This window comes from Gopherus flavomarginatus, chromosome 4 (assembly GCF_025201925.1).
Source record: "Gopherus flavomarginatus isolate rGopFla2 chromosome 4, rGopFla2.mat.asm, whole genome shotgun sequence".
Lineage (NCBI taxonomy): Eukaryota > Metazoa > Chordata > Testudines > Testudinidae > Gopherus > Gopherus flavomarginatus.
Window position 1 is genome coordinate 203,525,126 of NC_066620.1, and position 24,857 is coordinate 203,549,982.

The 24,857-nt window shown below is 43.1% G+C and overlaps 1 protein-coding gene and 1 long non-coding RNA gene across 6 annotated transcripts in view; one reads left to right on the top strand and one right to left on the bottom strand.

Moving 5' to 3' along the window:
* Window positions 1-24,857, bottom strand: part of RUNX2 (RUNX family transcription factor 2) — a 292,810-nt gene that overhangs the window by 245,011 nt on the left and 22,942 nt on the right. The window lies entirely within an intron of this gene.
* LOC127049798 (uncharacterized) overlaps window positions 5,854-24,857 on the top strand; it is a 38,373-nt gene continuing 19,369 nt past the window's right edge. Inside the window, exon 1 of one of the 3 annotated variants that reach the window (XR_007774052.1) lies at window positions 5,854-5,924. This is a non-coding gene — a long non-coding RNA (uncharacterized LOC127049798). Of the gene's footprint in view, window positions 5,925-6,454; window positions 6,516-24,857 lie in introns of those variants that run through there. The other 2 variants (XR_007774050.1, XR_007774051.1) reach the window with 2 other exon arrangements.

Consider the following 24,857-nt stretch of genomic DNA (forward strand, 5'->3'; position numbering starts at 1 on the left):
TGAACCTGGGGGAGGGGGGTAGCATTAATGTACTTAAATGCTGGAAATGCTAGTCATCTCTGCACCATTAATATCATTCTAAATAGCTCATTCTGCTTAAAGCAAGTTTCTCTCCTGGGGTTTTGGGTTTTTTTGGTAGCAGGTCCTATTTTATTTACAAAACAAAACGTGTGATCCCAGAACAAGAAAAAGAGAATTTATATCGGGGCTGATCCAACTACCATTGAAATGAATAGGGGTTTGGCCACTGACTTCACTGAAGCAACACTGGGCCCAAAGTCTTTCCGTCTTTTTGAAAATCTGCATAGAATCATAGAACGATAGAATATTGGGGTTGGAAGAGACCTCAGGAGGTCATCTAGTCCAATCCCCTGCATCTTATTCATGACTTGCTTCTCTGACTGCCATGTGACTTATTCCAGGAATATGGAGCCTGCTTACATTCTACAATTACACTTAAAGGTCTGTAGGGCCAAAATTTTATCTCCTTTAAAAAAATGGAGTGATGGGGAAATTCCTCTGCATTTTAAACAATGAGCACAATTTTATAGGACCTACATAAACACAATAGAGAGCACTTTCTTCTCCTCAGGCATGAATACAATTAACTTCCACCCTAGAGTTCATGGAAAATGGATCCTGAAGTTTTGTCCCATTTTTCCATCAGAGACTAAGTTGAAAAACATTAATCAGAGAGCTCTGGTAACACCACTGATGATGTTGAAGAGTGGAAATGTTGTGGTGCATAACCTTGAAAATTGCTGCGTTAACTGATTTAATAAAATAAATCCAAATGGAAAAGGAGGCCACAGAACATATTTTCCAGCTTCAGAGAACTTCTGAAAAAAAGAGAGGAGTAAAATTTTAAAATGACAGGGTGACCTTCTCCAATGACAGCCTGCTTCTGCTAGGAGCTGGAGTACTCTCAGCACTCCCCAATGAAAAGAAAAGAAACTGCTTGTTCTCTCTAGCTTCTTCACAATCAGAGGGTCATCTGAGCTCTTTTTGCATCTTTCCCTTTTCACTCCATCATCTGGTGATCTTCTGAAGGAGGAAGGCTGGGCCCATCATTACTGCTCCTTGCAATGACCAGAAGGGTTGCCAGAAAGCCAGACAAGATACTTCCTCCTTCATTGAGGGCCCGTGTAGGCTCCCAGCCCCTGCTCACCTAAGGGACTGGATTAGAGTTTGGGACTGAGCTCAAGCCTAAACTCAGATCTCTGTGACCAATACTCTTCTTCTAGGCTGGGTCTACCTGCTCCACAAAGACCAGGCACTATCATCTGTGATAGCGTACATATACAGTACCAATGCATTTACCTGCAGCTATGCAGCAAGTCAAGACCTAAAGGGTTTTGATAAAGGGAGATAAGGGAGATAAGTACCATGAAATATATCTGAGATGCAGCAATGGACATGTGTGAAATTTTTAAGGTATGAATTTCAGTGTGGTATAATCACCACAACCTGGATATAGTTTCTAAGAAGAGTTCATGAACAACGAAACTGTGGGGCCAACTCTACACTCTGAATTCCTATGTAACAGGAGTTGCACTTGCGTATTGGAGGGTAAAATTGGGCTCTATATATGTAAAACTGGTATGACCTGCAGGATGGTCATGTGAGTCTATGCAGCTTTTTATAATGTGCTCATTAATGAGGTCTCTATCAGGGTCCAGCTCCAGGGAAAACACTAAGCAAATAAGACACAAGTGAATCTGCTCCTGTATACAGAGTGTGGATGTAATTATTTTATGTTCCTACAGTAGATATAGATAAATCACTATGTGGTTCTTTTAAAATAGTTGTAGCTACATGTACAAATCTCACTGGTTTAAAAACGCAGGTAGATAAGACTAAAGAGAGACTGGTTTAAAAACTGAATTATAATAAAAATAATGTTTTCCATGTCCGTCATTGCCAACACCTTAGGTTATGAGAACTGAATAAATATTAACAGGACATTTGCTTTTCCCTTTATGCAGATTGTTTACTTTCTGCACTTCACTCAGCTTTGACGATGAGAACAGTTTTAACTACTTTTGCTTTTGTTTGAGGCAGTTTTACTTTCTGGTGCACAAGAAGTCTGATTATTGCCTTACTTATTCTGGTGTAAATCTCCATTGAATTCAATGGAAATCTACTTGTGTAAAACTGATGTGAGTGGAGAATGGGGCCCACTGAACTTAAAGAGGCAGTCAAGTCATATTCAAATAATGGTTAGACAGTTACATCTGCTCTACCAAGTTTTGTGGTTTTCACACTTTTCTATCTCATTTTGGACATTTCTCACATTAACAACATGGGAAACTGACTAGCTAAGGGCCTGATCCTGGAAATACTCATGCACAGAGGTAACTTTACTTATGGGAGTTGTCCAATTGGTATCAATGGGGCTACTTGTATGTGTACAGTTATATGGGGAAGGGTTTGTGGGATTGCTCCCTCAGGCTCTGATACCGGAAGAAGCTTTGTGCAGGACTCAAGTGTGTCTGAGTGGGATCAGAGGTCTGGCTGCCTGGATTCAGGTGCAAAACTGGGGCTTAGCTATTTACAAGAAACAGGGAAATTGACTATATACAAACTGCTGTCAAATCTTTGTTCTCTTAAAGTTACAGTAATCTTGGGGTCACTTGTATGATGTGTAACATTTTTACCTACTATGTTTACTTCTCCCTGAACATTTAAACACCCTTCCCTTTTAATAGGAACTTTAAAGAGTGGGGGAGGGTGGATCCTTTCTCTTAATCATGGGTTTTTTTTAATGATTTTACAGAACCTAAACTTGAGGCCTAACTCAACCTGACAGACTTTTTCACTATATATTTTTGCTATGTACACATAACAATACATGCCCTATGGGTCTCTAACATTTTACAATCACTGTATCATTTATTGCAATGCATAAATTAAGCAAGTATATACACACACACTCACACATCAAAGCCAAAATGACACTTTCATATTTGCTCACAAAGAGAAACAGTTGTATTTATTATGCACAACGAGACTTCTTTCTGTAATTTTGCCTTGATATCTGAAAGGGAAGTGCCTCTGTAATCGCATCTCTTTGGAGAATAGTGCCATATGGTTTTAACAGAGATTTATTTCCTGAAGCCAGGGAGAACTGCAGATTCTCAATCCAACTAAAATAATTATACAGACAATTTCACTCTATTACTTTCAGTGGAACCAAAGCTGTGTGGTCCTCGCATGCTCGCTGACACCTTTAAGGAGACATTAAGCCATTTTTATATAAAATGCCCTTAATGGGTGAGATGTAGGATGAATTTCCTGGAAGATTAGCACCTGTCGCATTGCATAAGGCATGCCTTCAATTGCTGCATTAACTCTCTCAACAAGTACACAGCAAAATCTAAGATTGAGGCCTTCAGAATTGGAAATGGCTAAGCTTCAGCTAGGGTTAACAGGATTTCTATTTATAGAGGGTGAAATTTATCCGACTGCCGATGATTCATGCAAAGTCACTTTACCCCACTTAGGTCTCAATTAAGCAAAGCACTTAAGCACACTTGTGCTGAAATCAATGGAACTTCGGTACAATCTTAACTTTAAGCGTGTGCTTACGTCCATTGCTGAATGAGGTCCCTATACATCATGTAATGGGCACAACACGGAGATTTATGTAGTACCTACCACCCTGTGCAGAACTGCGCTGGTAGGAATTTTACCCTTGAGTTGCTGCTGCTCTCTCTAAACGAGATTCACATTCTGACTGTAAAACTTTGGATCATTCCACCCACAAAGGGGAAAAATCCAGGCAACTTTCAACTTCTGACCTTGAAACAATCAAAAGAAAAAAATCCTCTCTCCATCTCTGAATCTAAACAACAGAAATACTGTAAAAACAGGAATTTAAACCAAGAAACACAATGATTAAAGAATACTTTAAAGAAAGACCACCCTTTAAGCATGAAAATATCCCTTTTGGAATAATATGCAATCTGGCACTGTTTTTTGTTTTTTGCACCACTGTGTCTGATTTAGTTAAGGTAGCTAGTTTATGAAATTAGCAAACAGGCTACATTTCAGACTGGCAAAACTAATTAAATAAGAAGAAAGCATACAAATATTTATGTATTGTGCCAATTTACCTATGTTATTGTAAAGGTTCCCCCCCTGTAAGCAGGGGGCGGGAAAGGCTGTCAAAGGTTCAGAGAATTTTCACAGGGCTTTGTTGAATTAAAATTAAAACACAAATTTCTCCAGATCAAAATGGTATATTAAATAAAAACACTGTCCTGGAGCCTGAGGTCAGATCAGAAACCAGATATGTACTTGCAGCAATAGCATAACCACATGACAGACCAGAAGGGTGCTCCAGGGCTCTCTTCATGACAGCTTGAGAATCTTGCCAAGGCACCAACTGATGCTACTGAATGAATATGTTCCACAGCTGGGCATCTGTGTACCATGATGGTAAACTGTGCCCTTGTGTGTGGCCTGAGGATCAAAGAAATCTAGAGGAATAGTGCTTCTAATATTTTCTAGTGGCAATTTTAAAACTATGCTACAGACAGATAACAGCAATGCAAACAATAAAATCCATCCCTTAAATTCCATAGCTCTGCTACTAATAATAGCCTAGGTTTTTGAGGCAAGCTAGTCTAGTGGCTAGGACCAAGGCCAAGCTCAGGTGGGGCTTAAGCTCGCAGGCAGCACTAGAAGCAGAGGAAGTGATGTCACCTTCTCCCAGCACCTGCAGGGGCTTTACCCACCCCCCCGGCCATGCAGAGAAGCCCCGATATAAGGGGTGGCACAAGGCAGCACAGCAGCTAGTGCACAGATGAAGCGGCGCAGCCCCGGCTCCCAGGCAGGACTTGCACTTTTCTCCACAGGTAGTGGCTGGGCCCTGGCAGCTCAGCATCCCGGGGTTGGGGCTTCCCCTTCCCTCTGCGGCCGGGGGCACAGCGCCCTCGCCTCATCTAAGTGGCACAGCTCCGAGAGCACAACCGCCCCCCAAAAAAAGGATAGGCAGAATGGCACCCCTGGAAATGTGCCGCCCCAAGCACGTGCTTGCTTTGCTGGTGCCGGGAGTCGGTCCTGGCTAGGACACTGCACTGGGAGGTAGAAGACTTGGGTTCTACTTTTGGTTCTGCCTGACCTTGGGCAAGTGACTTCCCCTCTCTCTGTTTCTTCTCCCATGCTTCTCTATTTAGACTGTAACCTCTTTAGAAGTGTCTCAATTAGTGTTTGTACAGTGCTGAGCACAATGGGACCCCAATCTCAACTCTGGCTTCTAGGAGATACTGTAATACAAATAATTATAAAACCGAAATAAACTGTAGAAAGCAAATTTAATTTTTATCCCTGATGTGTTTGTTTACATTGCCCTGCCAGTACAACTAGGCTGTCAATACCCATTTATTACCATTTATTATTCTGGTTCTCATGCACTAGCAAAACGTTGTTGTTTTGGGCTTTCGCTGCTGCACAGGAATGTTTAAAGCTCCAAATACTCCCTATTTCTATTTCTATTTCTATGACATTCTTAAAAAGCTCTGAAAATATATTTCTTCATAGGAGTTTAACAACCTTCTATCCCCCTCCCTGTTTTTAACAAAACCTACATGTTGAACCAACACTTCTAGTGGTGATAGCTGTGGTAAGGAGCATGTATGTATTTTGCCTGTCTGATAAAGATCTCTCATTCTGGTGCCTGTAAATTTCCTAAGAAGTGAGGTGTAGTGAGATGATGGTGTAAGTTAAGGGGATGTTACAAATACAAACATGCATGACTACTTTGTTACCTTCTGAAGTCACTGGCAAAGCTCCCATTTATTTCAATGGAATCAGGACCAGTGCCAATCTTTCTATTTCCAGTTAGTATTTCGCTTTGTGGGGAAGAGGGCAGTGGCTTGTCTTACTCTGTTCCCTGAAACAGGAAGAAAATGCTCCAAAGGGTAAGAATATCTGGTTTTGGCCAGCTTGCATTTACTTTTGACGCTGAATGCCGCAAATGTCTAAAGTGGATCTTGGGGAAATTACCCATAGTGGTTTTGAGGTTTTGAATAAGAAGGAGGGGGGGAGAGACAAGGAAATTGCATATGAACACCGATTCACTCTATAAGTTGATTTAACTTCTTGACTGTTGAACTGAAAGGCCAAAGTGGCAACCGTTGCGTCTTTTTATTAAGTGATTGAAATGCAAGACAAAAAAATCAGAGCAGTTATAAACTGACAAAACATTGTCAAAATGACACCTTCTAGCTCAATAGATCTTCTCCCTTCCTACATGTATACACAGTCCTGTCTGCTAACTGCAGTGAAAAAAATAAACTTCCACTAATTCTTAGTCCTGTTCAGATGGCAGAAGCCGTGCAGCTGCTACGCAGGTCCAAGCTTTGTCCCCAGTTGTGTGCAAACTCACTGTAGATAACTGGGTTTCAGGGGTGTAACTGGGCAGACATTTGTCTGAGCGGTCTTTATTACAGGTGACTGGATGAGGAGCAAAGAACCCAGCTTTCAGATTCCAGGCTGAGTTTTCCTGATTGGTAATTATTAAAAAATACACATTTTTTTACTTGTGAAAGGAGAAAATCACTATGACACAATACGCATGGAACCTCCCAAAATCATTTTCTGACACTCCCCCAGAACAGACTGTGCTTTAGGTGACAGACTGAATATGTAACTTGTTAGTACAAACAAGGTTTATGTGCCTGATTTCCTATGCATCTCTGTAAACATTTCCTAGACTGTTTAACTGGCTCTTATTTGCGAGACATATAGCAGTGAAGCTAAAGTTATGCTAGATGTGTGGCATTTTTTAAATGCATGCTATTTATAAGCATTGCTAACACAAGTTTATTTTGAAGGAAATGAAACGTGGTGCAAATTAAAAACGTGTTGGTACCCAAGAGCAATTCATGAATTGTATCATTCCTTTCTCCTTCCTGTGCTGTTGCCTGTGAGCAAGCTGTTATTGGGTTGGTGGCATTTTGACCCCTGAAATAGGTGGGACTCATCTCTTCAACCTTTCCCTCCTCCTCCATTCATTTACATAATGTATCCCATTGGTTATAATATGATCCTCATTTTATTTGCATTCTGTAATATCTGTTGGTTGAAATGAATCATGGAGGATGGGTAGCACATGGAGAGAATTTATGTCTCCCTACTGCCTCTCATCCAGAAGTGCTTCACAAATGATGAATAGGACTTGTTTTACCCACTAAGTGAATGACAGGGGCTTTGAGGCTGATGCACCCAGGAATTTAGGATAAGATGTTATGAAGAATGCAGTAGCTATCTGAAACTGTAGAGGAGATGGAGGTGGACAGGTTAGGTATCCCAACTTTGCAATTGGCCAGCACTCTAGGGCCAACATTACTATCCTTGTGAAAAATGATAGGTGACCTTTGGCCATAAATAGTGTGGGCCTCAGTTTTACATCACCCCTGAAAGGAAACACATCTGGCAAAGCAGCAGCTCCGTAGCTCTCCCCTGCAGCATTAGTTCAGCGTGCTGACTATGGGGAATCCCCATCAGGGTGGGCCTTAGCACTTTAAAGCGAGCCTATAAAACATTTTTTCCAGACCTGGTCAACTTTGACTTATGTTCACCACGATCATCCTACTATGCGCATGATTGACCTTACGCTTCAGTGTCGTGCTTGGGAAGAAGACCGTTAACTAAATTATTAATGGGAATCGTCAAACTTTACAAACTCATGTGACAATGCTTTTGGGGTGCCAGAGATGGAGTCCAGTTGCTTTCTGCTGGGATCCACACATAGCTGCTAACACTGAAAAAAGTTTTCCACAAGTCACTTCACCAAATAAGCTGAAAGCTATTGGGTTGCTAGACATGCCTCTCACCCCATCTGCATTGGTCACTGGTCACTACATGCATTCTCACCAACTGTAGGCTATGTGTTCTCTGTTGCTCCATATATTTAACTATTGAATCGGAAGTAGATGGTAATAATACAATTGCTCAAAAATATTGACCTTTATGGCTTTCAGTAAGACAGCTACCAGGGAAAGAAATAAAATCAAGCAGCACAAACAAGAAAGTTAGATGTGTGAATGTTATTTGTTTTTCTCTCCCTTCTTCTATGTTTGACTTCTCCGATCCTTATCAGTTCTTCTGGTTTTCCCCTTCTTATCTCTCCCCTGTCTCTGAAAAGAATTTCCTTTCCATTTTCCTATTCACACCATTTTCTATTATCCTTCCCCTTGCTCCCCTTCCTGATTCCCATCATTCCCTGAGCACTCATTTTTGTCATCCCTCTGTTCCTCCCTCTGTTCACTCACTTTCTATGATCCTACCTAAAATAATTAAAACTTAAATAACTCTTTATGAATAGATTAATCTGCCCCACACTCCTCTAAAGTGCAGAAGTACTGTCCCCACTTTACAGATGGGTATATAAAGGGAGCAAGGTTTTACATGACATCTCCTGGGGTGTAGTTGAGACTATAACAAAATTAAAACACAAGGAAAATCCCCTTGTTTCCAGTCACTTGCTTAGCCTATTCATGTTGCCTCCCAGCCCTCTCTGTGGCTCCTCGGCATTAGAAAGTTAGCCATCCATGTACTGCTTCCATTTAGCTATGGAGGTGTGACTCCGGCCTTGGCTACACTGGTGCTTTACAGCGGTGCAACTTTCTCGCTCAGGGGTGTGAAAAAAACACCCCCCTGAGCGCTGCAAGATACAGCTGCTCCCAGCACTGCAAGCTAAACCCCATCAGGATGTGGAGTACGTGCAGCGCTGGGAGAGCTCTCTCCCAGTGCTGGCGCTGCGATCACACTCGCACCGGCAGCGCTTTGAAGTTTCAAGTGTAGCCATACCCTCTATCATAACTCCAGGCTGAGATGGCCTGTTGTAATTAACTTAGAACCAACAGAAGAGGATACAATACTTCCAAAACCACATTCAGTCTTGCACTTTGTTACCCAAACTCTGACACCTGCACTAGTGTGAACTGGAAAGGCATTCTGAGTATTCATATGCAAAAGAGTTCATCAAGCAGCCCACTTGGTGCAGAATGCCCTGAACTGTAAGAAACAGGTTGACAAGACCCAGAAATTATAATATGTGAGCATATGGCACAGGCTTTTCAAAGATATTTGAGGGATAATGTGAAGAAACAGAGAAGCAAGTTATTAATTATAGATGACTAAAAACTGATAATTTTGAAGTAATTATAGTAAGCAGAAGTAAGTAGTGAGAAAGGATAGTCCAGTGGATAGGTGCTAGCCTGGGACTTGAGAGTCCTGGCTTCAAATTCCTGTTTGGCCATAACCTTTCTGTGTTACTGTAGGCAAGTCACATAGTGATCTATATGCCCTGCTGCAGCAAGCTTCCCAGCCTGTGTCGACAGACTAGGCCTTGTGCTAGCACTGTGAAAATAGCTGTGTAGGCAGCACTTGGAATCTGAGGCTTAGGGCTTGTCTACATCACAAAGTTGCAGCGCTGGTGAGGGGGTTACAGCGCTGCAACTTAGGAGGTGTACACATCTGCAGGGCATCACCAGCGCTGCAACTCCCTGTTTGCAGCACTGGCCGTACTCCCATTTTGTCTCGGGTGTAGAGGATCCAGCACTGGTGATCCAGCGCTGGTAATCAAGTGTAGACACTTACCAGCGCTTTTCTTGACCTCCGTGGAATAAGCAGGTATCCCAGCATACCTGAGGAAGCCTCTCTGGTAATCAAGCAGGTCTCCTTCCCCGCCGTTTGCTCCGGTGTTCTCCGAATCCCCCCCCAAGCGGGTCTCCTTCCCCACGGTTTGCAGGGGGGTTTGGGGAACGCGAGAGCAAACCGCGGGGAAGCAGGTCTCCTTCCCCGGTTTGCTCTCGCGTTCCCCAAACCCCCGTGCAAGCAGGTCTCCTTCCCCGGTTTGCTCTCGCGTTCCCCGAACCCCCGAGCAAGCAGGTCTCCTTCCCCGCGGTTTGCAGGGGGGTTCGGGGAACGCGAGAGCAAACCGCGGGGAAGCAGGTCTCCTTCCCCGGTTTGCTCTCGCGTTCCCCCAACCCCCGTGCAAGCAGGTCTCCTTCCCCGCGGTTTGCAGGGGGGTTCGGGGAACGCGAGAGCAAACCGCGGGGAAGGAGACCTGCTTGCTCGGGGGTTCGGGGAACGCGAGAGCAAACCGCGGGGAAGGAGACCTGCTTGCTCGGGGGTTCGGGGAACACGAGAGCAAACCGCGGGGAAGGAGACCTGCTTGCTCGGGGGTTCGGGGAACACTGGAGCAAACCGGGGAAGGAGATCTGCTTCCCCGCGGTTTGCTCTCGCGTTCCCCGAACCCCCTTTGAAGCCGCCCAACAGTGCTGCAGTGTGGCCACATCTAACACCACTTGCAGCGCTGGTTGCTGTAAGTGTGGCCACTCTGCAGCGCTGGCCCTATACAGCTGTACTAATACAGCTGTAACAACCAGCGCTGCAAAATTGTAGATGTAGACATACCCTTAGACTGGAGCTCAGACTTTGTAAGGGGAGGGATAGCTCAGTGGTTTGAGCATTGGCCTCCTAAACCCAGGGTTGTGAGTTCAGCCCTTGAGGGGGCCATTTAGGGATCTGGAGCAAAATCAGTACTTGGTCCTGCTAGTGAAGGTAGGGGGCTGGACTCAATGACCCTTTAGGGTCCCTTCCAGTTCTAGGAGATGGGCATATCTCCAATATTAAAAAAATATATACTCTCTGTACTCACATTCCCCAGCTCACTGGGAGATTGTGAGGTGCTCAGATACTGCAGTGATGGGAGCCATATCAATACCTTAGCTAGATAATCATCTTGTTTCAAGATGCTGCTTTAACCTTTAGTTTGGCATCCTATACTTGCAAACTTATCAAAGCACAAACATTTCACAACCCACTAGTAATTCCTACTGATTTACAGCATACAAATTAATGGAACCCAAGTAGATATACTGGCAAAAACATCTGTTTGTCACTAACATCAGGCTGCAGAATTCCACATGAAAAAAGGGTCATTTGTTTGTTTTTCCCCCTTTCTGAATATCACTCTTCAGGTTTTCGTTTTGTTTTTGTTTTTCATTTTGGGGAGGGGTGAGGGACTAACCAACCAGGTCTTATTGCAGGAGAGCTGCTTGCACTGGTCTGGCTAACATTCTGTCATCATTTCCATTATCAGTCTCATTTTCAGAGCTTTATAATTCAGCTGTAAAAAGCTCACTCAGGCTGAAACCTTCTTTGTTTAACAGACTCTTTACACTGCTATAAATTTTTAAAAGCTTCTTTAAAAAAAAAAAATCCTTCCCAGGCGCTCAGTCATTAATGGGAACTGACTTTTTTGGTGCTTTCTTACCGTTCCAATTAAAAAAAAAAAAAAACAACAACACCCCTCTCACCCTGACATTTAACTTTGAAGCCTAGTTACTGCTCCTTTTGCACTAACTGTGCTTCAGCAACAGCTTTGGAAGGATGGTCAGTGTGCAAGGTCATTAAGTAAAATGCCACAAGAAGACTCTCCAGGCCATATTGTACCCTCCTGAATGTTAACTTGATTGGGAGGGTTTATACCCCCTGGAACGGACTAGGGGTGGGACTGGTGCTGAGAACGCATAGACTTCCCTAGTGCCACAGAGATCTGCAGAAGGTCAAAAGCACGTGTGCCAGAAGCCCTCTCCCTCCTGAGACCTTCTGCCTCTTCAATGGGAATTGCAGTGGATGCTGTTAGACAGCTCCTCCGCCTGACACAAACCCCTTTAAAGCCAATTTCACAGTGCTGGGTGGTGCACACAATTTACTGCAGTGACACTTCCTTAGCTCCCGTTGGGTTTGGGTAGGGTCAATGCACACATGGCACTTTCCTCACAGCCTGCTTTTCCCCAAACCCAGCCACCTACCACCCACTGTGGACCCTTGCTCTCCACTGGCTCTGTGGACCAGGGGGATAGTGTTAAGGAAGGGACTTTCTACCTTCCTCTCTTTCCCATCCCCTTCCCTGTAGGCAGGGGATGATTTTACATCTGGAAAGTCCCCTCCTTGCATGAATCCCAAAGGAAATGATGGACGGGCTTCCTTATGGACATACTGATATGGCACTACTAGAATTCACTGTCAGTCTGCAGAATGAGGACTCCCATGTACACAAAGGAATCCAACAATGTTATGGAAGATCCACAGAAAACCACTTTGAGCTAGACTGTCACAAGGACACAGACTATTGATGCCACTCCAAAAGTATTGCAGTGAAGGTACCAAGGAGCCACAATTCCCTCCTTCTCCTGAGGAGTAGTACTGATCACACTTTTCCCCCTCCCCCTTGGCAGACTGGCTCAGCTCTGAGAGCTAGTGAGTAGCTCCACCCATTTCCTGCCCACTCACTCCTGTGTACCTGGACTCAAATTCCAAGTAGCCCGTGTAAAGAGAGTTCTTACTTCCCAGTGCAGCATGTAGTCCATGTGGAATTTAAACAGTGCATAGGTCTTGTTCTAGTTCTCTGCACAGGGGTGAAAGCCACACATATATACCAATGTTTTAATGATTTCTGTAAGTTAAAATGCAAAGCATTTTGTTTGCGTTTGAAGATTTAAACATTTGCCTGCAATGTTTTGAGTCCAAATAACAGAATCATGCTACCGTACAAGAATCAGAACATGAGAATGACTGAAAAACCAACCACGTGATGGGCTGAGTTCTGTTATCTAATGGGACCAAAATGCAAAAACTATACAAAGGCAGATAAAAGCTAGATTTTTAAAGTTCTTTCCATTGAAGAAATGAAGGTGTGATTGGTAGCAGATAAGGACATTACTGTTGACACTATCAACATTTCAACTTTCTTTGCAACATAAAAACAACAAATAAATCCTCTCCTAATGGAAAACAACAAACTCACAAGGGAAAGAACCCCCTGCCTCATTCACATATTAATTCTTAATTTTATTTTAATACTAAAAAGTATGGAGAATCCAAAAAAGCAATAAAAGCACTTTGACATTGAGTGTATCCCCTTAATTCTGCATTTCTTTGCTTTTGTTGATTCTTCCAACCCTTGGAGGGAGGATTTTTTGAAGGCCTTCCTTTATTTTCAGGTGTAAAAGGTGTGTGCACAAACTAGGTAACTGTCTGTCTAGGAACCTACTCTGCAAGAGCACAAAAAGGAGGCCAATTAAAGGAACTCCTAGGGCCACATTTTTATTATGCACTAAAGTTTATGGACTTTAGGCCTGATCCGGAATTCCTTGCACCTCTAAATCTTGCATTGACTTCAATGGAAGTTTTGCATGTGTAAAGAGTAAAGGATTGGGCCTGCAATATAAATGCTTCCTCACGGGGCCCGTATCTTTCCGTTTCATTGCTATATCTGTTGGAAAACATTGATTTTTAATTTTTGGTTAGACTGTTGTTTTTTCAAATGAATTGTAAATCCTGATTGGTAAAAGGGACTTGCTCTGGCTTCCCTCTCCTTCAGTTAAGATACAGAAGCTGTCTCGCCTCTGAAAAGCTATACTTGCCAAGGACCATATCCTTAATGAAGTTCCAGATGGTTATGACTTCAGTCATACATTCTAGCCAGTCGTCTCAAGTCTCGGGTTAAACAAGCAGTTTTGTTCCTTTCATACATAAGCACCGAAAGACAATACTATACTCGAGTGCATAAAAATATTTTAATTGGTGATGATTTCCAGACAAAATTAACTTGCAGTTGATGCCCACTTGCTTAAATTTCACTCATCTGGGTTCAAACTATTTGCTTAAAAGGAGAAACATTTCCTTTTATACACACTTTGGTTTCAACCTCCAAAACCATTGCTAGAAATTAGTCTTAACCACCCCGTCGTCTGCCTCAGAAACCAAGCTCAAATCCATCACTTTAACGACATCAATAACAAATACACAGTTTTAAACCCTATTGTGAACAGTGGCATACCAAGGACTATGTGTAGTTGTCATTTCATTAGTCACTAGAAAAACACCATTGAAACCAAAAAAGCCTAACCATGACAAATTATTCAAGAGTTTAACCCGAGACATTAATGAGCGCTAAATAGCTTGTTTTCAGGCTTGCATAAGGAGATTTGTTTAAAATCCCACCAAGCTCCACTGAAAGTCACTTGGCTACATAGCCTTATTCTTGTCAAGCTGGTTTTCCTATTCTAGCTAAAATGGAGGGTTGTGAATGTTTGTTTAAGGATGCCCTCGCTTTTTCTCTCACACAGAGGCAAGACACTCATCCTGCTTTCTTGCTTTGTTGCAGATTCAAACGATGTGCTGACCTACAGATGAGCTGATTATACAGCTTTCTCTCCTCAAACTAAAAGCTTTCTGAACCAAAGGTGGCTGATGAGGCCATTTCTCCTCCCTCCCCCCTCCCCCCAACATTAGACAATTCAGAATCAATTTTAGATGCATAAATATATGTGCCTGATTCTGCTCACACTTACACAGTATATCAGGAGTAACTCCTCTGAACTCAGAGGAGTTACACTAGTATAAAATTGGTGTGGGAAGAAAATCAAGCCGTATATGTTAATTCCACTTCCCCCAGTCTATTTTGCCATTTTTTAAAGCAATCTTTCCCACTGCTGCCCACAATAGATAGCGCAAATTATATTTTAAAATATGGCTTAACAGACTTGGCAGCTTTCAGTTTTCTTGAAAGTTGGACTGAAGTTAGTAGAGTCCTTCATGCCTGTTTGCTAAGCAAGGCCCAATCTGAGACATTCACCTCCTGCAAGTTGCCTGTACCTCCTATCCAGACTTCAATGAGAGTTGAGGTTGCTCAGCTCCCCACTCCTCCCTGTCTTGCAATTTGGGCCCTAAACAAATAACATGATTGTGAAAACTGGCAGTAGGACCCAGCTGTGGCCTCTCTCTTCCGTGGGAACTCAGAACTGAGGGACAAGAAAAAAGGAGCTCATTTCTTCCCTCTTGAAGGATGAAGGTGGGTGCTGGTCTCTCATATTCTTTAAACACGAAGGCTGTCTTAGTGCTCCCCCCATTTTAACTTCTCCAGGCATTTTAACTTCCACCATTGTCAGTTTTCAGTACTTATAAGGTTATAGTAGATAATTACTGCAGTATCTGAGTACCTCACAATCTTCAGTATAGTTTCCCTCACAACAGGTGGGGAATTGAGGTACAGAGATACTAACAGTGAGATTTACCGAAGCACTTAGGCAGGGCCCTCCCTAGCAGGGTGCGGGGCCTGGGGTGGAAGTGACGGATTCGTCTCTTCCGGGACCGACTGCATTGGCCAATCGCACCAGCCCACGGGGTACCCCAAAGCACAGGGCCTGCAGCAGGGGGGTCGACGGATTCGTCTCTTCCGGGACCGATCGTGTCGGCCAATTGCATGGGCCCACGGGGTCCTCGAAAGCACGAGGCCTGGGCGGTCACCCCGATTCACCCTACCCAAGGCACAACTCTGCACTTAGGCAGCTAACCTGCTTAGGTGCTTTTGAAAATCTTACTATAAGTGACTTGTCCAAGGTCCTACAGGAAGCCTGTGGCAGAGTACAGACTTGAGAGACCCACATTCAAGTCCCAGAGTAGTGCCATGGACTTTGGGGCAAGACTCCCTTCACCTTAAATTCCTGAAATGTGAATAAGTTAAAAAAAACAACAACTAAACAACAGCAACAAAACTTGAAGTGTTTTGTTCCCTTTTAAAAAGAAACACTTAGTCAGACAGCTCTGCTATAATGTTACAATGATGTTAACTTTGCTTTTTACTACATAAAGGGAAAAAATGTCATTCAAACAAGGCCTGAGTAGAATTCCAAAACAGAAGCAGTCTCAGAAACACACTCCAAAAAACTGTGCTGAGTTCCAATATAAAACTCTTTTTCAGTCCATATGGGAAATCTCAAACATTTGCTGGGCTACACTTGAAGGGTCTGACTTTTCTTTTAATTACATTTATAGAGGAAAAATTATCTTATTTTGACCTGATAGGTTTTTATGTCAAAGCTTGTCTTTTATCAAAACCTACATTTTGGACCAAATTTCACTTGACAGTACCCCATTTAAAGAGAAAAACAGTAGCTGCATACATACACTAAAATCTAATCACTCCTTAAATTCAAGTACTTATAAAAATATGAAGGCCTCTAATAATTTTAAATTATTCTGCACAATGAGCTTAAATTTTGCAAGTGTTTTGCATTTTGTTTTTAATAAATCCTACAGTTTGGAAGTTTTTCAATTTGGATTTTGGGATAATGGTTCAGGAGACAATGAACTAATTTTAAAATGTAAATATAAAAAAAATAGTACCAGTGAGTGACAAATTAGAGAGAATAGAAATGATTTCAGAATACGTTGCCTTCCACTGCTTGTACAGTGAGGCTTCTCTGGGTCAGCCGTTTTTGGCAATGAAAGACAATAAAAATACACACTCTACACTCTCTTGGTAAAGCTACTGTGTCTGACATAACACTAGCTAAGAGGCAAAGAGAGGTTACTGAACCTTGGCTCCCAGCTACATTAATCCCTATTATAATCACTCTCATGACAACACTTTTTTAACCTCTCAAACTCCCTGGCTCCCTAAAATAGTAACACAATGAGGGGAAAGAAGAGGAATGGGGAAGGGCTTTTAAAACTGTAGGAGTGAGGAGAATAAAACCATCTCAATAGGTGCCTATGGATCAGCTCTAACCTGGTTCTCCCCTTCAGATGGTTGGTTTGTTATAAGTAGAAAATGACCAGTATTTTTGTGAATTATAAACTTGCACTGTGCAATGTTGCACCATGAACTGGTTTAAGCCCGTTCCTGTGAGGATTCCTCATCTCCTCCTCTAACTAACGTAAGGGGACCCATCTCTCTCTCTCTCTCTCACACACACACCCACACAGAGTCTGAGCATGCATGGCTAGGTAATGGGTGCTGTATGCAAGTTTACACCCATCAACCCCCAAGCAAATGGGCAGCCTGGCCACCAGCCATCAGTGCTGACCTGTAGAAGAGGAGTAATTTGCTGCTTAGCTAAAACCAGCAGTGAATTACTGCCCCACTGAAGCAGGGAGAGAAGTGTGGGTCCCTAGGACACCAAATTTGAATCCAGAGTTTGCCCACCCCAGAGTTTGGGGTGGGCTCTTTGGATCCAGGATGCTGACTCTATGTCATCTGAGACTGAGCTGCCCCACATCTGTCAGTTCATACCCAATGCTGAATGTTACTCGGCACAGATTTCTTCTTCAGTGTCTGTGTTGTTGTTTCTAAACTTAAGCATTTTTTTTTAAATCCTGTTCAGAAGTGCACAAAAACTGATACCACTGTGCACACTGGCCCTTTCAGAGCCACAGCAGTGAACCATGTATCCAGGTCTGCTAGGAGTGTGAATGACTGACCCCACGCTCCACATAATGGGAGCTTTGGAACTGTTATGGTCTGTTGCACAAATCTTTCTTGGCTCGCGCCCTGCATATATTATGGCCTGCAATGTCTGTGTGGATCGTGCCAATGCAACTTAAGCACACGCACACCAAATTACACCTCTGAAGAGGCTGAGGGAGGGAGGGTGGAGCCCTGCTAAATGGTATTGCCTGGAGACATTATACCTGTCTAAATTGTAATGCCTGCAGAGGCCCTGCAGGGTGCCATGACCTTTGTTTCATCTCTTATGAAGGTTGCAGCCACGTCCTCTGCCTACCCTGGTGTACAGCTACCCTCCTGTGGGGTGCATGGGGAGAAGGGGTTTCTCAGCATACCATTCAGTTACAAAGCAGAAGCCCGATCCTGTCCCCAATGAAGTCAATGGCGGAAATCCCACAGACTACCCAGGGAGCAAGCCTGCTCCTGACACCATTTCCTATGCAGAATTCCCACTGAGGTCAATGGAGTATTTTAAGTGCAAATCGATGACAAGGTAAGTAAAATATATTACCAGCAGCAGTGGTAGCACTGCCTATCATTAAGGTTGTCAGACACTTTGCATTAGAAAACTTTGTTTTCAGTTGCTTATAACTTTGCCAAACCACAACCATTTGGACTCAAATTTTCTATGCTGGGTGTCTGCCTCAGGCTGCATTATTTATGTATTAGTTTACTTTAATTTCAGCCAGAATGGTTCAGCCATTTCTGAGAACAAGGCTAGGAGGAAAATGTTGTTTTTCCCAGCTTAAAAATCCTGGTGATTTTGTTGAACAGCTCTAGCATCCCCATGCTCTGGAGCAGGGATTTGAAATTTGGCAGGTGGTGACCTTAGTATCAGATATGTTGCTTTTGCTGTCCCCATGTAAATCCACACAAACTTGGCCAAGTTACAAGCCTCTGAAAAATTGCCATTTGCACATGCTCAGTGGAGACTCCTTAGATTTTAGCAGCTAAAATATCTGACGATTCCATCCTCACTGAGCATGCTGTAGTCCAGGCTGAGCAGGACTCTCCCTCTGCTCTGGGACTGCTGCGGGCAGGGCTGGTTCGAGCTCCAGACACCTGAACTCAGAGCAAGATGACTGTCTCTCCTGTGCTCTCAATGACACTCCTCTAACCTCCCTCCGCCACCCTGCTGCTGGGCCCAGATCACTTGGTCAGATGTAATGGAGCTAAAGGTGCCAACCCTACTGATGGCCTACGTCAGGAATCGTCAACCTTTGGCACACGGCCCATCAGGGAAATGCGCTAGCGGGCTGCCATGGTTTGTTTACCTGCAGTGTCCACAGGTTCGGCCGATCACAGCTCCCACCGGCCGCGGTTCACTGTTCCAGGCCAATGGGGGCTGCAGGAAGTGGCAGCCAGCACATCCCTCAACCCACGCCATTTCCCGCAGGCCCCATTGGCCTGGAACAGCAAACCGTGGCCAGTGGGAACTGCAATCAGCCAAACCTGCAGACACTGCAGGTAAACAAACCGTCCTGGCCTACCAGCAGATTTCCCTGATGAGCTGTGTGCCAAAGGTTGTCGATCCCTGGTCTATATGGATGTAAATATGATGCCACATGATGGAATTTCTATTTTTTTTTCAGTTTGCCTTTTTAAAAAACCTAGGCAATTGCACACAAACACAAACTATGTTAAAATAATATTAAAGTAGCAAAGTCAAGAACTCAAAAGTTAGGAAATACCATAATTAAGATTGCATTTGCAACTTAAACTTGCCCCGTATGTGCTATGCATTATGAGACAAACTTTAGTGACATGATCAACACACTATTTTTCTAACAGACCTTTGCCTCATTCAATGCACAGGATGGATCTGCTTTGGAGATTGTGTCGAATCAGGGTTGTACAGTAAAGGAGACTGATGTCTGTAAGACCTCTGCTTCATTTGCTGCAGAAGCTGGAAGATGTACCGTGAATGTGGCAGGGGATTGCAGGATGAGGTTTCTTTGTTAAGGCAGTAGAACATTGCCCTCGATAATTGGATTCCACTTCTACTACTGGCACAAAGTTTCTGTGGGATGTTAGTCAAGCTGCTTAAACCAAACTTTTCACAGGTGGCCACTAACTGTTCCTCATTTTCTGCGTAGGTAACTTGAGACCCTAGACTCTGATTTGCAGAAGTGCTGAGCAATCACAGCTGCAGCTGAAGTCAATGGCAGCTGTGCTTTGAACATATAAAGTGCTATATAATGTTAAGTACTCTCAAAAATCAGGTCCTAGACATCTCAAATGGGGCACCCAAAATTATGGATATTTTTGACTGTAGTCTCAGTTCCCCATCTGTTAAATGAGGATAATAATATCCCCTCATCTCAGAAGGGTTTTGTGAAAATTAATTTATTAATATTTGTGACGCACTCAGATCGTTATAGTGATGAGTGCCAGAGAAAGCCCAGAGGGAAAGGAATAATTCTGTCTCCAGAGTAGGATTTAAATAGTATGCAGTAAATAAGGCAGGGGCTACACTTTGTTCTATGAAGATAAAACAAGATATTGAATAGCTGCTCATTAAGTGAGCATCAGTCATTCTGTGTACTAAATGAGGGAGGGGTCCTATGGAAAAAGTAGTATGTGATCATGTAATTAAAGACTGTATCATAATGCATATGCACAAGCAGGCAATACTGAAGCTGCACAGGCAACCTTAATTCTGGCATTTCCTCACTTCTGAGTGCTTGACTTCGCAACCTGAATAAAGTTCTTTTAAATAGCTTTTTGTGTGTAATATATATTTAAAGTGTACGTTAAAGCTAAGAAATCTGTCCACTTACTCAGCAATATCTTTCTCTTAGATGTCTCAACCTTCCAAAAGGAGAGACTAACTCAGAGGTGGCAACCTCTGGCCTGCGGCTCACCAGCCGGGCCAGTCTGTTTACCCGCTGTGTCCGTAGGGTTCAGCCGATCACAGCTCCCACTGGCCGCGGTTCGCCGCTCCCAGGCCAATGGGGGCGGCAGGAAGCTGATGAGTGTCAAAAGGCCTTTACCCAACTTAAGGCAACGCTCATGTCTGACCCTGTGCTAATGGCCCCAGACTTTGACAAGCCATTCCTAGTAACCACAGATGCATCTGAGTGCGGTATAGGAGCAGTTCTCATGCAGGAAGCAACGGATCACAACTTCCATCCTGTCGTGTTTCTCAGCAAGAAACTGTCTGAGAGGGAAAGTCACTGGTCAGTCAGTGAAAAGGAATGCTACGCCATTGTGTGCGCCCTGGAAAAGCTACGCCCATATGTTGGGGGACGGCGGTTCCAGCTACAAACTGACCATGCTGCGCTAAAGTGGCTTCATACTGCCAAGGGGAACAACAAGAAACTTCTTCATTGGAGTTTAGCTCTCCAAGATTTTGATTTTGAAATTCAGCACATCTCAGGAGCTTCTAACAAAGCAGCTGATGCACTCTCTCGTGAAAGTTTCCCAGAATCCAGTAGTTAAAAAGTGTTCTTAAAATGTAAAAGCCTGTTAGTTATATACTTAGTGGTATATGTAAAGGTGCATGTGTTGTATTACTCTGTTTATTTTAGAGTTCTAGGAAGAAATCGCCGCCAGTGAGGTTCCCCACTGTCTGCAATTTGGGGAGCGTGTCATAAACAGATAGCTAAGGGTTAATGTCTCTTTCACCTACAAAAGGGTTAACAAACAGTAACCTGAAACACCTGACCAGAGGACCAATCAGAAAACAAGATTTTTCAAATGTCAAGGGAGGGAAGTTTTGGATGTGCGTTCTTTGTTCTTTGTTTTTGGTTCGGTGACCCTCTCGGCTCTGAGAGTGATCTTTCTATCTCCTGGCTTTCTAATCTTCTGTTTCCAAGTTGTAAGTACAAGGATAGTAAGACAATAGGTTTATATTGGTTTTTTTGTATTTACATGTGTGTAGTTGCTGGAATGTTTTAAATTGTATTCTTTTTGGATAAGGCTGTTTATTCATTTTTTTCCTTTAAGCAACTGACCCTATATATTGTCACCTTAATCAGAGACTATTTTTAATGTCTTTTTCTCTCTTTTTTATATAAAGCTTTCTTTTTAAGACCTGTTGGAGTTTTTTCTTTAGTGGGGACTCCAGGGAATTGAGTCTGCAGCTCACCAGGGGATTGGTGGGAGGAAGAAGTCAGGGGGAAAAATCTCTTTGTGTTAGATTTACTAAGCCTGACTTTGCATACCCTCTGGGTGAGGGGGAAGAGAGAGATTTGATCTCTCGGTACTTGTGTTTCAAGGACTGGAAGCAGGGAATATCCTAGAGTGCCCAGGGCAGGAGAATCTGGGAGGAGGTAAGGGGAAAGGGAAGTGGGTTATTTCCCTTTGTAGTGAGACTCAGGGCATCTGAGTCTTGGGGTCCCCCAGGGAAGGTTTTGGGGAGACCAGAGTGAGCTAGACACTAAAATTTCTGGCTGGTGGCAGCGATATCAGATCCAAGCTGGTAATTAAGTTTGGAGGTTTCATGCTAACTTCTCATGTTCTGAACTCTAAGATTCAGATCTGAGTAGGAGAGTTATGACACGCGCCACTTCCCGCAGCCCCCATCGGCCTCGAGTGGTGAACCGCGGCCAATGGGAGCCACAATCAGTAGAACCTGCAGATGGAGCAGGTAAACAAACTGGCCCAGCCTGCCAGGGTGCTTACCCTGGCGAGCCACGTGCCAGAGGTTGCTGACCCCTGGACTAACTGGTTCAACCAAGTACTTATGGAATGGTGGAACACACGATTTAATGAGTGTGAGCTATATGGAAGAAATTCTTAATCTTAATCTGGTGTGACGAAAAACCTCAGTGCAAAGCTATATTAAGGGTAACATTTTCAATAAGTGACTTAGAAGCCTAAGTCTCATTTTCATTGTGGTGCTTTTGAAAATGTTATCCTTGTCTTTTTCAAATGACTCTCATTTTGATTGCCAAACTCAAGAGTTGAAACACAGCGTAACTTCACGTTCATGGGTCTGTCTTTCAGTCCTCCTGTGTGTCCAAAACATTCACATGGAAAGGTGCCAATTTCATTACGATGCTCGTTTTACAAACAAGTGTTTGATAACACACACACACACACACAGATGTACAAAAGCAAGCACTCTCCTGAACATAACCCACAGAGCAGACATATGAGAGTCTGTCTAAAGCAATGAGTGTGGAAGCAGAAAGTACATTCCATATAGTCAACTTTTACACCAAGGAATGAAAATTATTTTAATTGATAAGGGAGAGTTTGCTTGATATCCTAGGAATTTCAACACTGAAGCAATGATAAACTTTTGGATTTCAAATGACTCATAGACTCATAGACTTTAAGGTCATTATGATCATCTAGTCTGACCTCTTGCACAATGCAGGCCATAGAATCTCACCCATCCACTTCTATAACAAACCCCTAACCTATGTCCGAGTTATTGAAGTCCTCAAATTGTGGTTTGAAGACCTCAAGCTGCAGAGAATCCTCCAGCAAGTGACCCATGCCCCATGCTGGAGAGGAAGGCGAAAAACCTCCAGGGTCTCTGCCAATCTGCCTTGGAGGAAAATTCCTTCCCGACCCCAAATATAGCGATCAGTTAAACCCTGAGCATGTGGGCAAGACTCACCAGCCAGCACCCAGGAAAGAATTCTCTGCAGTAACTCAGATCCCAACCCATCTAACATCCCATCACAGACCACTGAGCACACTTACCTGCTGATAATCAAAGCTCAGTTGCTAAATTAATTGCCAAAATTAGGCTATCACATCATACCATCCCCTTCATAAACTTATCAAGCTTAGTCTTAAAGCCAGATATGTCTTTTGCCCCCACTACTCCCCTTGGAAGGCTGTTCCAGAACTTCACTCCTCTAATGGTTAGAAACCTTTGTCTAATTTCAAGTCTAAACTTCCTAGTGTCCAGTTTATATCCATTTGTTCTTGTGTCCAAATTGGTACTAAGCTTAAATAATTCCTCTCCCTCCCTGATATTAATCCCTCTGATATATTTATAAAGAGCAATCATATCCCCCCTCAATCTTCTTTTGGCTAGGCTAAACAAGCCAAGCTCTTTGAGTCTCCTTTCATAAGACAGGTTTTCCATTCCTCGGATCATCCTAGTAGCCCGTCTCTGAACCTGTTCCAGTTTGAACTCATCCTTCTTAAACATGGGAGACCAGAACTGCACACAGTATTCCAGATGAGGTCTCACCAGTACCTTATATAATGGTACTAACACCTCCTTATCTTTGCTGGAAATACCTCGCCTGACACATCCTAAAAACGCATTAGCTTTTTTAACGGCCATATCACATTGGCGGCTCATAGTCATCCTGTGATCAACCAATACTCCGAGGTCCTTCTCCTCCTCTGTTACTTCCAACTGATGTGTCCCCAATTTATAACTAAAATTCTTGTTATTAATCCCTAAATGCATGACCTTGCACTTTTCACTATTCAATTTCATCCTATTACTATTACTCCAGTTTACAAGGTCATCCAGATCTTCCTGTATGATATCCTGGTCCTTCTCTGTGTTAGCAATACCGCCCAGCTTTGTGTCATCCACAAACTTTATTAGCACATTCCCACTTTTAATGCCAAGATCAGTAATAAAAAGGTTAAATAAGATTGGTCCCAAAACTGATCCCTGAGGAACTCCACTAGTAACCTCCTTCCAGCCTGACAGTTCACCTTTCAATACAACCCGTTGTAGTCTCCCCTTTAACCAGTTCCTTATCCACCTTTCAATTTTCATATTGATCCCCATCTTTTCCAGTTTAACTAATAATTTCCCATGTGGAACCGTGTCAAATGCCTTACTGAAATCAAGGTAAATTAGATCCACTGCATTTCCTTTGTCTAAAAAATCTGTTACCTTCTCAAAGACGGAGATCAGGTTGGTTTGGCACGATCTACCTTTTGTAAAACCATGTTGTATTTTGTCCCAATTACCATTGACCTCAATGTCCTTAACTACTTTCTCCTTCAAAATTTTTTCCAAGACCTTACATACTACAGATGTCAAACTAACAGGCCTATAGTTGCTCGGATCACTTTTTTTCCCTTTCTTAAAAATAGGAACTATGTTAGTAATTCTCCAGTCATATGGTACAACCCCTGAGTTTACTGACTCATTAAAAATTCTTGCTAATGGGCTTACAATTTCATGTGCCAGTTCCTTTAATATTCTTGGATGAAGATTATTTGGGCCCTCCAATTTTGTCCCAGTAAGCTGTTCGAGTTTGGCTTCTACCTCGGATGTGGTAATATCTACCACCATATCCTCATTCCCATTTGTCATCCTTCCATTATCCCTAAGCTCCTCATTAGCCTTATTAAAGACTGAGTCAAAGTATTTATTAGATATTGGGCCATGCCTAGATTATCCTTAACCTCCATTCCATCCTCAGTGTTTAGCGGTCCCACTTCTTCTTTCTTTGTTTTCTTATTTATATGGCTATAGAACCTTTTACTATTGATTTTAATTCCCTCTGCAAGGTCCAACTCTACTTGGCTTTTAGCCTTTCTCACTTTATCCCTACATGTTCTGACCTCACTAAGTTAACATTCCTTGCTAATCCCACCCATCTTCCACTCC